Genomic DNA, 12,238 nt, shown 5'->3' with positions numbered 1-12,238 from the left:
TAAAATGTTCTGCATGTAATCAGATAAAGGTCAGTTCCTCTTCTGCGGGGGACATAAGCAGTTCCAGATGGCGAGGCCATTTGCACTTAGCATGCACGTCTATATAAATAATGTGCGGGTGGGGGAGGGCTTGTCAGGTGGCTGGGGATGAGGGAGGCCACTCCCTGCAGCAGGAACAGCTTAAGCAAAGACAAGAGGGACACACGTGGTTTCAGGGAAGGGTGAGCAGAGGGCCTGGAGCTGCTGGCATCAGGAGCAACAGGAGGGAACATGACTGGGGAGGAGGAACGGCCCATGCCAGGGAGGGATCTGAATACTGGGCTAAGGAGCAAGGGCTTTGCCAAGGGGGCCAGGGAGGAGGTCTGAAGCCAAAAGGGTGAGGTCAGGTGCGGAATAGCAGCCTGGGCAGATCTGGGGATAGATTGGGAAGGGGGCGGGGAGAGAGAGTCTCTGAGAACTTGAGAGGGGAGAGTTGGGGTGGGAGCCAGAATGGCTTAGGCCAGCGTGGGGAGCGGGAGCCTGGCCACTCAGTGTGAGTACAGCCATCATGGGAAGCAGGGCCCCGGAGCCTCTGTCCTGGTACCTCCACTCTGTGTCTTTGGTCCAGGCCCTGTGTAAGGAGCACCTTTTCTGCCAGTTGAGTCTAAGAACCGGCTGTGAGGAGGCCAGCGGAGAAGATCTGGGCCAGATCTGCAGTCAGAGTGGGGACTAACCTTACCCTTTCATCTGTTGAAGACGCCGAAAAGTCCCTTTCCAGATTTGCTCATTTCAGGAACTGTCCTGGCCCCTGAGCTGAGCTGTACAATTATTCTAAGCTTTGCCAAAGCCATGGGCTCCTTTAAGAGGTACAGCTGCCTTGGGAGGGAGCGAGGCTGGGCAGGGGTGATTAGTCCTATTTTTAAGACGGGGAACCCTAGGCCCAGAGAGGGGAAGGGAGGTGCCCGGGACCACCCAGCAGATGTGGGGCACAGCCGGGCAGGAACCCAGACCTGCCTCCTGCTCGCATCCTCGCCTCTTTCCACAGCACCGAGGGGCTGGGCAAGGCGCTCTCCGGGTGAAGAGTGAGGGGAGCCAGAGGGAGGTTGACAGGCATCAGCAGACAACACTTAACCCAAACTGACAATTTAATTGTGAAAATGTGGACGAGGTACAGTTATGTGTAAGGAAATCCAGACGGCCTGGGCCCCTGGGGAGCCTCGACCAGCACCCCGGTTGCCGGGGAAACAGAGAGGGTTGGGGATGATGTCAGTGGGCTCTGAGGCTGAGGCATGGGGGATGGGCTGCCCAGCCACCTTGTTGGGACCAGATGGGCTGCCCGCCTGGCCACGGGCTATCATCCTCATGGTTAACTCCTTCCCTTACACCTGGGCAAAGGGGAGCTGGGTGGTGACTTGTCCAAAGTCACACTGGGGCTCAGTGACTGAGCTTCCCTCATTTGGGGGGTCACCCATCTCTATTCACCCCGCAGGCTGTGGACACCTTGAGCCCAGGGCCAGGTCAGGGTCACCTGTGAGTCCTGTGCCCAGCACAGAGTCTTGCAAGGAGCAGAGCTCAACTCTGCAGCGAAGGCTGCTTGGCCCTTTAAAAATATATATTTTATTGATTTTTTTACAGAGAGGAAAAGAGAGGGATAGAGAGTTAGAAACATTGATGAGAGAGAATCATCGATTAGTTGCCTCTTGCACACCCCCCACCGAGGATGTGCCAGCAACCAAGGTACATGCCCTTGACCGGAATTGAACCCGGGACCTTTCAGTCCTCAAGCCGACACTCTATCCATTGAGCCAAACCGGTTTCGGCTGCTTGGCCCTTTTATACATGGGGATGAGGCTGCTTTGGGAGGTGACGCTTGTTGAGTTCATAGAGCTTTAGAGGAGGAGCATCAAGCACTCATCACTGAGCTCAGAAAGGGCAGGTCACCAGGCCAAAGTCACCGGCAGTCTGGGGTGTTGCTGGGCTGACCCTGAGTCACGCCCCACAGACATGACAATGTTCACAATCCTTACCCAGGGGGGTGTGGCCCCTCTCACTGCTGCCCCCTCGGCTTCGGGCCAGGGATCTAGGCTTGGGTAAGCCCCCACTGTCTGAAGCGTTTTCCCAGAATCCCTAGCCCCTGCTCCGAACATCAACCCACCCAAAGCACCAATAGCAATGACAACAATCACCCTTAGCACAGCCTCCACCGTGTACCAGGCTCTGGGCTAGCCCGCTATGCTCCCGATCTCAGATACTGACAACACTATGAACTGGGAGTTACTGCTCTCACTCTGCCGTCTAGAAGATGGAGGCTTGGGGAGGGGGGCGGTGTCTACCTTCCCACCAGCACAGAGAAGCTGGGACCCGCACCCCAGACCACTCTGCATCTCTTCCCTGGCTCTTAGATCATCCACAGTGCCCCTGGGGGAGGGGGAGGCCAAGCTTGGCCTGCTCCGTCTCCCTCCCACTTCTGATGGCAAAAGCATCCCCCCCTTCTATCGCCCCCACGTTCTGAGGTTCTGTTGAGGCTGCAGTCATAGAGCCCAGGGCCCTACTCGAAGGGTACTCTGAGCTCAGCTTCCTCCGATGTCATATCTATGCCCCAGGGAAGGTGTGAGGCCCAGAATGAGAGAAAAGGAGCAGGAGGTGTTCCAGATGGGGGAAGGGACATAAGCAATGCTCAGGGGCTAGAAGGGGCAGGGTGTGATGTGGGGGGACAACGAACAGTCTGTAGGCCAGGGGACAATGCTGAAAGGCTGCCTCCCTCGTCCTTCAGTTGGTGAGATACGCAAATGACTCCGGTGCCTCCCTCACAGCCCAGCTCAGAAGCTAAAGCCCACGGCCCCTGGGTCCCAGGGCAGGAAAGCCCAGCCCTGACTTCCAGCCACAGGGCGAGCAGTGAGCAGGCTGCACACTGTCCTGACGCTGTTGGCTCCACTCAAGTGTGGGTGTGGTGGACGGAGCCCCGAGAGCAAGGTGGTTGGGGTCCATGGGAGGGCTTTTGTTTCCTGCTTTGTGGTTAAGTGAGCAGAACGTGCAGAAGGTCAGGGTGAAGAAAATGCAAAAGGAACGAGAGACAAAACGACCATTCGCCGAGCAGCTCCTGTTTCCCTGAGGCACGTGATGAATTTCAGCTCAGCTCACAAGCTCCCAGAGAAACAGGCCCCATTCCATGGAACCCAAAATTAGCTCAGAGAGGAGGCTATGTCTGCCCGTGGTCACACAGCCAGCAGGTGACAGGGCTGCAATTTGAACCCACTCCACTCGTCCTAAAGCTCATGCTTTTCTACAACGCCACGTTATCCTGCAGAGAGGAAAGAAGAAGAGAATGAAGGCAAGATAGGGAGAAGCCCAGCGGAGGGAGGAGTCACATGGGGAGGAAAATAAACGAGGCAAAAATAAAAAGCAAGAGTGGAAAGAGCATGAGGCCACGGCGGAGTCCTGGAGCCGGTCCTCAGGGAGTGGCCGAGGGTGGGGACGGCCCAAGACTGGCTCATCAGCCCAGGAGCCAAGAACCACGCTTGGCCTGAGCCCTAGTGGAAAAGCTCTCACCTCCAGATACTGAAGAGGGGAAGCCAGCAAGGGGGCCGCAGGGTCTGCCCGGGAGGACAGGAGCAGACCTGTTGGCCAAGGGGCTGCCAAGCAAGGCTGTTCGCACCTCCTCCAGCTCCATAACCACCATGGCCGCTCCGGCTGGCAGGCCCTGCTCCCTGGCGTGCAGGGAAGGGTGATGGTCAGGACTTCCTGGATACCAGTTGTCCTGGAACAGACCCCTTAACGTGGCCTGTACATGGGGTGGCTGTACCGTTTGTTGTCCAAACTGGGGCACTAGAGAGAGAGCAGGGACAACGGGCATAAGTGGGTACTTATGGCCCCAGCCTTGAAGGCCCTGCAGGGTCAGCCCGGCCTGTTTCTGCTGTGGCTGCCCCCTTAGCTTTACCCATTCTGGCCTTCCTCTCAGACATGTAGGGCCATTGCCAACACCTCTCCACACCCCTCCATTGTTCCTACCCACCCTCACGCCTCCCCAGTGTTCTTGTTAAGCCATTCAACACATTGTGTGCTTTTCCTCCACAGCACGGATCACAGTCACAATCATGCAAATAAGTTCTTCAGTGTGTGTGTTAGTTGTTCTAATGTCTGTCTTTCTTCCTCAGGGACGGCTGGGTCCGACTTGCCCACTATTGTATCCTGAACACCCAGCCAAGGGCCCCTCCCACCCCTACCCCCCTACCCCCGGCACAAGAGAATCAATCAACACCCAGGGCCCCCATGGTTGTGGGCCACCCTTGTGTTTTGTTGTTGTTCTTTTAAGGAATGCAAGGAGCTGGTCTGGAAGAAAATCACCTGTGTACCTGGTGGGTACAGCATGCACTTCTGATTCTCCCCCAGGCTCGGAGCTCCTGCAGGGAGAGGCATTCCCTTCTGGTCTCTTCCCGTCTCTGTGCTAGTCTCCTTCGCTCACTGCTACACCCAGTTCAGGCTCTGTGCTGGCTGGGGGCCTGCAGGAAGGCTCCAGTTGGACTTAGTGATGAGTGATCGCAATGTGCCTATCATTGTAGTGGATCCCAGAGTCTGAATTGGTAGGAGCCTGGGAGATCATGAGATAAAATATTAATGCTGAGTCCAGGCCCTGGGTATTGTAGGCACAAAACAATATTAGTATTCCTTCTTTTAGAGATAATCTTGTCCAACCAACCACCTTTCTAATAACATTTTTTAAGTGTACCATTCAGTGAATTTTAGTACTTCACAAAATTGCGCTGCCATCATTACTATCTATTTCCAGAACATTTTCGTCACCTCCAAAAGAAACCCCATACCCAATAGCAATCATGCCGCTTTTTCTCCTCCTCTCAAGCCCTAGAAGCCACTGACTATTTGATTGATTGACTGATTTGAGAGAGAGAGAAACATTAATTTGTTGTTCCACTTGTTTATGGATTCATTGGTTGCTTCTTGTATGTGCCCTGACTGGAGATCGAACCCACAATCTTGGTCTATCAGGACAATGCTCTAACCAACTGATCTACCTGGCCAGGGCTGGCCATCTTATTTTAAAGCCAGGGAAACTGAGGCCAAGAGAAGACAATGCCTTATCTAATGCCACATTGTCAGCGAGGGCAGGGCCAGGACTTGAGCTCAGGCCTCCTGACACCCACTCTTCTCAGTCAGGCAGCGAGTCTGAGCTCTCTCCAGCACCCTCAGGCTCTCTGGTGCCTGACATGAACAAGCTATTCAGCAGAGACCTGTTAAATGGAGTCTAACAGGTAAGGCGAGGCTGTCCCATCTTAACTGTTCAGAGCCTGCCCTTGCCCACACGGTGCTGAGGGATTTTGAGGCACAGGAGACATGTCTAAACATCATTTCCTACTTACACCCCACGTCCTACCATAGCCAGTGTCCTTTCACAGCTGGGGATGTCTCTCCCTCCATCAGCACCCCCCGAAGGCCCTTCGTAGGGAGGCTTCGGAAAGAAGACAATGCTCTGCGACTGGTGGGATCAGGAAGGTGTGGTGTATTATGAGTTTCTAAAACCAAGTGAAGACACAGCAAAGTAATTTTGCTTCATGATGACACACCACCACACACTTCAAAACCAGTTAAAGACACCTTAAAAGATCTTGCCTGGGAAGTATTAACCCACCCGCCGTATTCACCAGACCTTGCTCCTTCAGATGACCACTTGTTCCGATCAATGGCACACGCACTTTCTGAGCAGCACTTCAAAACGTACGAAGAAGTGGAAAATTGCGTCTCGGGATGGTTTGCCTCAAAACAAGAAAAGTTCTATTGGGACATTATCCACAAATTACCTGAAAGATGGGGAAATGTGTAGCTAGTGATGGACATTACTTTGAATAAAGCACTTTTGATGTTTCTCTTGAAATTATCGCGTTTTCTATGATTACAAAATCCAAATTACTAACCGGTTAAAACGTAATAGTTAATCCGAATTACTAACTGGTTAATAGTTAATCCCCATTATTAACTGGTTAAAATTAATCTGCATTACTAACTGGTTAAAAATTAATCCGCATTATTAACCAGTTAACACGTGATCCAAATTACTAACCGGTTAATAATTAATCTGCATTACTAACTGGTTAATGTGGATCACTTGTTAACCGGTTAATAATGAGGATTAACTTTTAACCGGTTAGTAATGCAGAATAATGCTTTCCCCCTTCTTCCCTCCCTTCCATTCTCTCTAAAAATAATCAATGGAAAAAAATACCATAGGGTGAGGATATTTTTTTTTTTTAATGTGTGAACAGTTCCCTCCCTGCTGGCACTCCATCCTCCCTGCAGGTGGACTTTTCCTCCATACACTTACCATCACCCATGGGATATACTGTATCCTTCACTTCTCTGGTGACTAGTAGAAGGTTAGCTCCTCAAAGGCAAGGATTTCTGTCTGCTTCGGTTGAATGAATGCATGACTGAATGGTTGGCTAGTACTGCATTTTATTCTAATCAGCAAGAGTCAGGGAAGGAGTTTTTACGCCTGTTTCATACCTGTGTCTTAGTCCACTCAGGCTGCTATGACAAAATACCATAGACTGGATGGCATTTATTCCTCACAGTTCTGAAGGCTGAGAAGTCCAAGATCAAGGTGCTGGCAGGTCAGTTCTTGGTGAGAGCCCTTTTCGCAGCTTGCAGACGGCTGCCATCCCACTGCGTGCTCAATTGACCTCTTTGTGTATTCCCAGAGAGAGGCAGATTACTACACTAATCTCATTGTGGGGGCCCGACCCTCACGACCCACCTAAAGCTAATACCCCCAAATGCCATCACCGTGGAAAGTAGGGCTTCAACATATAAATTTGGGGCGGACACAACAGATGGTAAGCTGGGGTCCAGAGAGGTCATCTGGGAACCGGAAGCAGGCCATTATTGCCACCCCCTCCCCACCCCACCCTACCCTCCCAAACCTGCCAGGGAGCCTGGAGTAGAGTCGAGATGGGCATGAGGAAGCAGGGGCCAGATGGCCCTGGTTTGCCTTTGTTTTTAGGAGCCCAGAAAGCAGAGTCAGCCTGTGAGCCTAACCTCTACCCCTTCCTGCAGTAATTCAGCCGTTTCCACATTCCATGCCTTAGCCAAAATGGGAAAGGAAAGGGGAGAAAAGGAAAGGAAAGGGAAGAAAAGAAAAGAAAAGAAAAGGAAAGGAAAGGAAAGGAAAGGAAAGGAAAGGAAAGGAAAGGAAAGGAAAGGAAAACACAGTACTATTTTTAAAATGGCCTTAGCTCTGTGAGCTCCAACATGGAAATTGCTGGTTGTGATGTCACAGGCCCTTAGACCGGCTGGGCACCATTTCTGACACTTCACATGGTGGGCTAGGCCCAAGACCTGCACCCTTGCCAGGGCTAGGGGAACCCCTGGGCAGGCAGGAGCTCCATCAACAAGCCTGGGCTCAACGCAAGTCAGGATGGAGCCAGGCACTGGGCAGGCCAGGAGCACCCTCAGGTAATAGAATGCCCCGCTCTGCCATCCACAGGTCCTAAAGGCCCGCCTCCGTGGGACCCACGGCAGCGCTGGGACACACGGGGGGGCCAGGACGCTGAGCTGTGTCTTCCCGTGGTGGACAGCGTGCAGTGGGGTGGCGCCCTTCCAGGGTCACACAGGCAGGGAGCGATGGTCAGGAGGAGCCTGCACCCTCTCCTCTGATTCTAAATTCCATGGCCCAGGGAAGGGGAGAAGGCATTATCCTTCCCCAAGAGAAGCCAACAGACTGACCCAGGCTGTGAGGAAACCACCTGGTCAAGTCCACGTCCTCATTTTACAGCGAAAGAAACTGAGCGGGGAGGGACTGGCCTAAGGTCACACGGGCACTCCACAGGCCAGATGGCTGGCTGCGGGCTCCAGACTCTGGCCGGTGGACTTTCCTACCATATCCTGCATGGAAACAGCTTCTTTTGAGCGGAAGCTCCCCTGTTCCTCAAGAGAAGCCAGGCCTTTCCAGAATCCGGTCTGAGGCTGTCTTCCAGGATCTGCTGTCAAGGCTTCCTCCTCAGGGAACAGCTGCTGGCAAAAGGAGGGAAGGTATTGATTATGGCTGGGGCCCCGGGGAAGAATGGGGTGGGGAAGGGCAGTGGAGGTTTCTCTGAGAAACAAAACCAAGGTGTATTTATTTTCGCTTTTGCGTCTCTCTGTCTTCTCATTGTTCCGCAGTGATGTAATTCATTACCATATTTGAAAGTGGTAAACTGTTTGATTGGGACTTGTCTGGGAATCCAGGTTGTCTCGGTCCCGACTGGCTGTGAGAACTTGGTCGAACCCTCCCCCGTCTCTGGGCCCTTCTTAGAAATGCTAGTACTAAGGCCGCCCCTGAGAGAAGTGAGTGAACCGGAAGTCTCCCCGGCTCAGGACACAGCTCTCCAGCCTGGTCGTCAGAGATGAGAACCATCCAAAGAAACACGCTGCAGTCCAGGAGCGAGGTGTCCGGAGAAAAGCCGAGGTTCAGAGAAGCCTACTGGCTGTGTGCGTGCCCAACACTGTCCAGGAGGTAAGAATTGTCGCCTGAGGACGTGCCCATCCCAGTCCCCATAGAGGGCCTCTCTGCTCAGAGTGGAGATGGTTTATGGGGCTTCACAAAGGTCTGCGGAAACCACCCTCTGCACTAGCCCTCTTCACCTCACCCCTTTACTCAGATTCCAGGCCCACCAGGCAACGGCCCCCTGGGGAGGAGGGGGAGGGGCCAAGAGCACTTCTGTCAGTGGGAAGGGAGATTGTCTGGCATTGGTGACAATAGTGTTGGGAGGAGCATCGACCTGGAGTGATCTTAAGGCCAGCCTGTCTGACCCCTGTGGGTGTCTTGAGCAAGGCCAATGTCAGAGCCAGCCAGGTGAGGGCCAGACTGCAGGCTGGTCAATCACCCAGGCCCTGCCACCCAGTGAAATCGGAGTATGGAGTTTAGAACAGCGCCTGCCATGGAATAAGGAGTCAATAAAAACTGCCAAGTGACCGTTAGCTGTGGCCAATCTAGACAGCGGGGTGAGTGGAGGGTCCAGAAAGGGAAGAGCGCCTTGATCCCAGCCACCTGCACAGCTGGAGCCCCCTGTCTCTGCCACCTGTGGTCACCGAGAGGGCACCTTGCTGACTGTTCTGAAATTGGTATCCCTTTCTTGTCACCGCCTCTCAGCTCTCCTCTGATGCTCAGGCGTGAAAGGGGGATCATGGCTGTCCATCCCTGAATTATCTCCCATCGCCTCTCACTCTCTTCCCCAGCAATGGGCTAACCCTCAGAGGCAGGGCATACCAGGTCAGGTGGGGCCGTACCATGGGAGGTCAGGGCTAGAAGGTCCTTTGCTTGCTCTTCCTCCAAAATGCACACAGGGAAACTGAGGCCCAAAGAGGGAAAGAGACACACCCCCTCCCTCCCATCCTGCAGTTCCAGCTCCAGTTTGCATAGCCAGGGAGCCGAGGCTGGGCTGGAGCTGGCCCAGGCCCCATGCTTTTTCCCATCCTCCTCTGCTCTCCCGGGGTCCCTGGAGGCTGCTTTGGAGACTATGCTCCCCCACTTTCCTGGCCACACCTCACCTGGTCTTTGTTTGCTCCATCCTCTGTGGCTCTGCCTGGGATAATTCTCAACGAGCAGGGCCAGCCCCCGGGGAGCAGGCCGCTAACGCGCTTCAGATGTCCAGGCCCAACTACCTCCAGGCGGGCGGATGCTCAGATGCTCACGCTGATTGCTGACGCCTGGCCCGTGCTGATGGCAGAGAGGAGGCTTCTCTTCCCTTCACAGGTCGCTCACTCCTGGCTTGGCTGCAGCAGGTTGCAGTGTCTCATCCCAGAAACGCCGGAGGCTACTTCAAGGAAATCTGAAGAAAGAGAGAGGGAGAGAGAGAGAGAGAGAGAGAGGGCAGATAAAGCTGGAGGACAGATGCATTTTGACCATTTGGGAACTTACTTATTCTTCTTTCAAAATGTTTCTAGGTCTAGAACAGGTCTTTCCTCAAAGTCTCAGCAGGGAGGGGGAAAGAGAGGGTGAAGCAGCTTGTTGATGGCTAGTTCTGTGCTGGCTCAGGTCTGGGCACAAATGTCACCTTCCCCAACCTTCACAAGAATGCTGCAAGGTTAAGGCTGTCATCATCCACTGTACAGATAAGAAAAAGAAGGTTCAGAGAGGTGAGGTGACTTGTCCAAGGTCACACAGCCCATGAGCGGCCAAACTAAGGATCCAGCTCACGCCTGTCAGAGCCTATGTCTACCCTACAGCAAAGTGAGGTGTGTCCAGAAGATCAGATGGCGTATTGTGGTCTCAAAGTTACAGGAAGGGTGAGGACCTGTGGGCTGCCCTGGGGTTTCAGACACTGAGGTCGCCTTGGCAGCTGACTCACTCCTCCATCCTGACAAGGTAACAGATTTCACATTTACAACATGGGAATCATCCTCTCAAGTTCAGGTGAAATAATACCACGATATCATCACTTCCTCAGCCATGCAGAACACATTCTAGGAGCCAGACCCTCTGCTGGGGGGCCTTCCGTGGGCTAGCCTGTCAAGAGCTTGGATTCAACAGCTCTGCCCCTTGCTCGCTGTGTGACCCTGGGCAAGCTACGTTGCCTCTCTGTGCCTTCATTTCCTCGTCTGTGAAAAGAGGGTACTGTTAGTTCCTACTGTACAGAGTTGTGAAGTTAAACCAGTTATGTTGGTAAAGGGCTTAGAAGGATGCCTGGCCCTAACTGGTTTGGCTCAGTGGATAGAGCCTGCGGACTAAAGGGTCCCAAGTTTGATTCTGTTCAAGGGCATGTACCTTGGTTGTGGGTACATCCCCAGTGGGGGGTGTGTAGGAGGCAGCTGATCCATGTTTCTAATTCTCTATCCCTCTCCCTTCCTCTCTGTAAAAAAAAAAATCAAATTTATATCTTTATCTATATCTGTATCTGTATCTGTATCTGTATCTGTATCTATAGCTATAGCTATATCTATGTGCCTGGCACAGGGTACATACCCCGCACATGTGTTAGTTGATATTGGGCTCAACTTCTTGAGATTGGCCTTGTACTTTTCCCTGAAGTGCAGCTGTGGGAACTGAGGTGATGCAGTCCAGTGACTCTCAGACTTGGTGCACATCAGATCACCTAGGGTTCATTAGCATAGGGAGGGCTGGGCCCACTCCCAGCGTTTCCGGTTCATGCGTCTTGGGGCCTGAGAATGGCACGTCTAGCATATTCTCGAGTGCTTTGGGAACGAGTGCTCAGTAGCCACGAGTGTGGCCCATTCTGCCAGGACCAGCGAGGAGGACCTACACTAGCAGAGGCTCAATCAACAGCTGGCATGTGACTTGAGAGTGATTACAGAGAGCAGAAAGGATGTTGGACCAGGAGCCCTGGGGTTCTAGTCCTGAATTTGCTCCCGACTCTCCCTGGGACTTGACCAAACTATCTTTCTCTTGCAGTGTGGGTTTTCTCCTCTGTAAAACGGGGGTGATGATAATCCTTCCTCACAACAGGGGTCTATGCGAGTGGCACACCCCCACAGCAAGAATGATGAGGGGGACTCCAGCCGGTCTGACTCAGTGGATAGAGCGCTGGCCTGCAAACTAAAGGGTCCTGGGTTTTATTCCAATCAAGGGCACATTCCCTGGGTTGCAGGCTCGATCCCCAGTGAGGGGTGTGCAGGAGGCAGCCAATCAATAATTCTCTCTCATCATCATTGTTGTTTCTATCTCTTTCTCCCTCTCCTTTCCTCTCTAAAATATATTAAAAAAAAAAAAAAAAAAAAAGAATGATGAGGGGAGGGCCTTGGTGGAAGGTGTCAGGCACCGGGTACCCACAACCATCCTTCACGCTGTCCTTCCCTCTCGCACTGAGGGCTGCAGCTCATTCCCTTCACTTCTTGCTTGAACCTGAGTTTGGAAGATCAAGGCCAGACTGTCCCGGACACCCCGTGGCACTCTGCAGAGGGCAGCATGCTGGCTGTGGCCACAGGCTGTATAAAGGGGCCTGTGTTCAGGCCCATCACCTCCCACTGTGTGCCCGGTGGTTTTCTATTTCAGTTGCTGCAAAAATATCACCTTTGATCTCAGCTTGTGGCTCTTAAAAAAAGAAGAAACCACCAACAGGCTGGGTTTTCATGTTTCCCGCCCCTCCCTGCCCCCCTCACCTCACCTCCAGCTCCCTGCTCTTCTCCCTTCCCCTCCATTCTCTCCCAGCTCATCCCCTCTTCCCTGGAGACCAGCACCCTGGCTGGGCAGACCCTTAGGAACCAGCTTGTCCCTCTTTGGGCCTCTCCCCGGTCCCCACAAGGGCTGTCTCCT

The 12,238-nt window shown here is 53.2% G+C and overlaps 1 long non-coding RNA gene across 1 annotated transcript; it reads right to left on the bottom strand.

Moving 5' to 3' along the window:
* Window positions 1-2,782: 2,782 nt before the first annotated feature.
* Window positions 2,783-9,791, bottom strand: LOC311627227. Its single transcript, XR_014795866.1, has 5 exons — window positions 9,517-9,791; window positions 7,867-7,998; window positions 5,642-6,673; window positions 4,332-4,567; window positions 2,783-3,804 (listed from the first exon to the last, which is right to left on the bottom strand). It is a non-coding gene; the product is annotated as an uncharacterized lncRNA (long non-coding RNA).
* Window positions 9,792-12,238: the final 2,447 nt, after the last annotated feature.

The sequence above is a fragment of the Pipistrellus hanaki genome (genome assembly GCF_964339955.1).
Source record: "Pipistrellus hanaki genome assembly, chromosome: 9".
In the NCBI taxonomy this organism is placed as follows: Eukaryota; Metazoa; Chordata; class Mammalia; order Chiroptera; family Vespertilionidae; genus Pipistrellus; species Pipistrellus hanaki.
The sequence above is the reverse complement of the archived record's forward strand: the minus strand, read 5'-3'. Positions and strand labels throughout refer to the sequence as shown.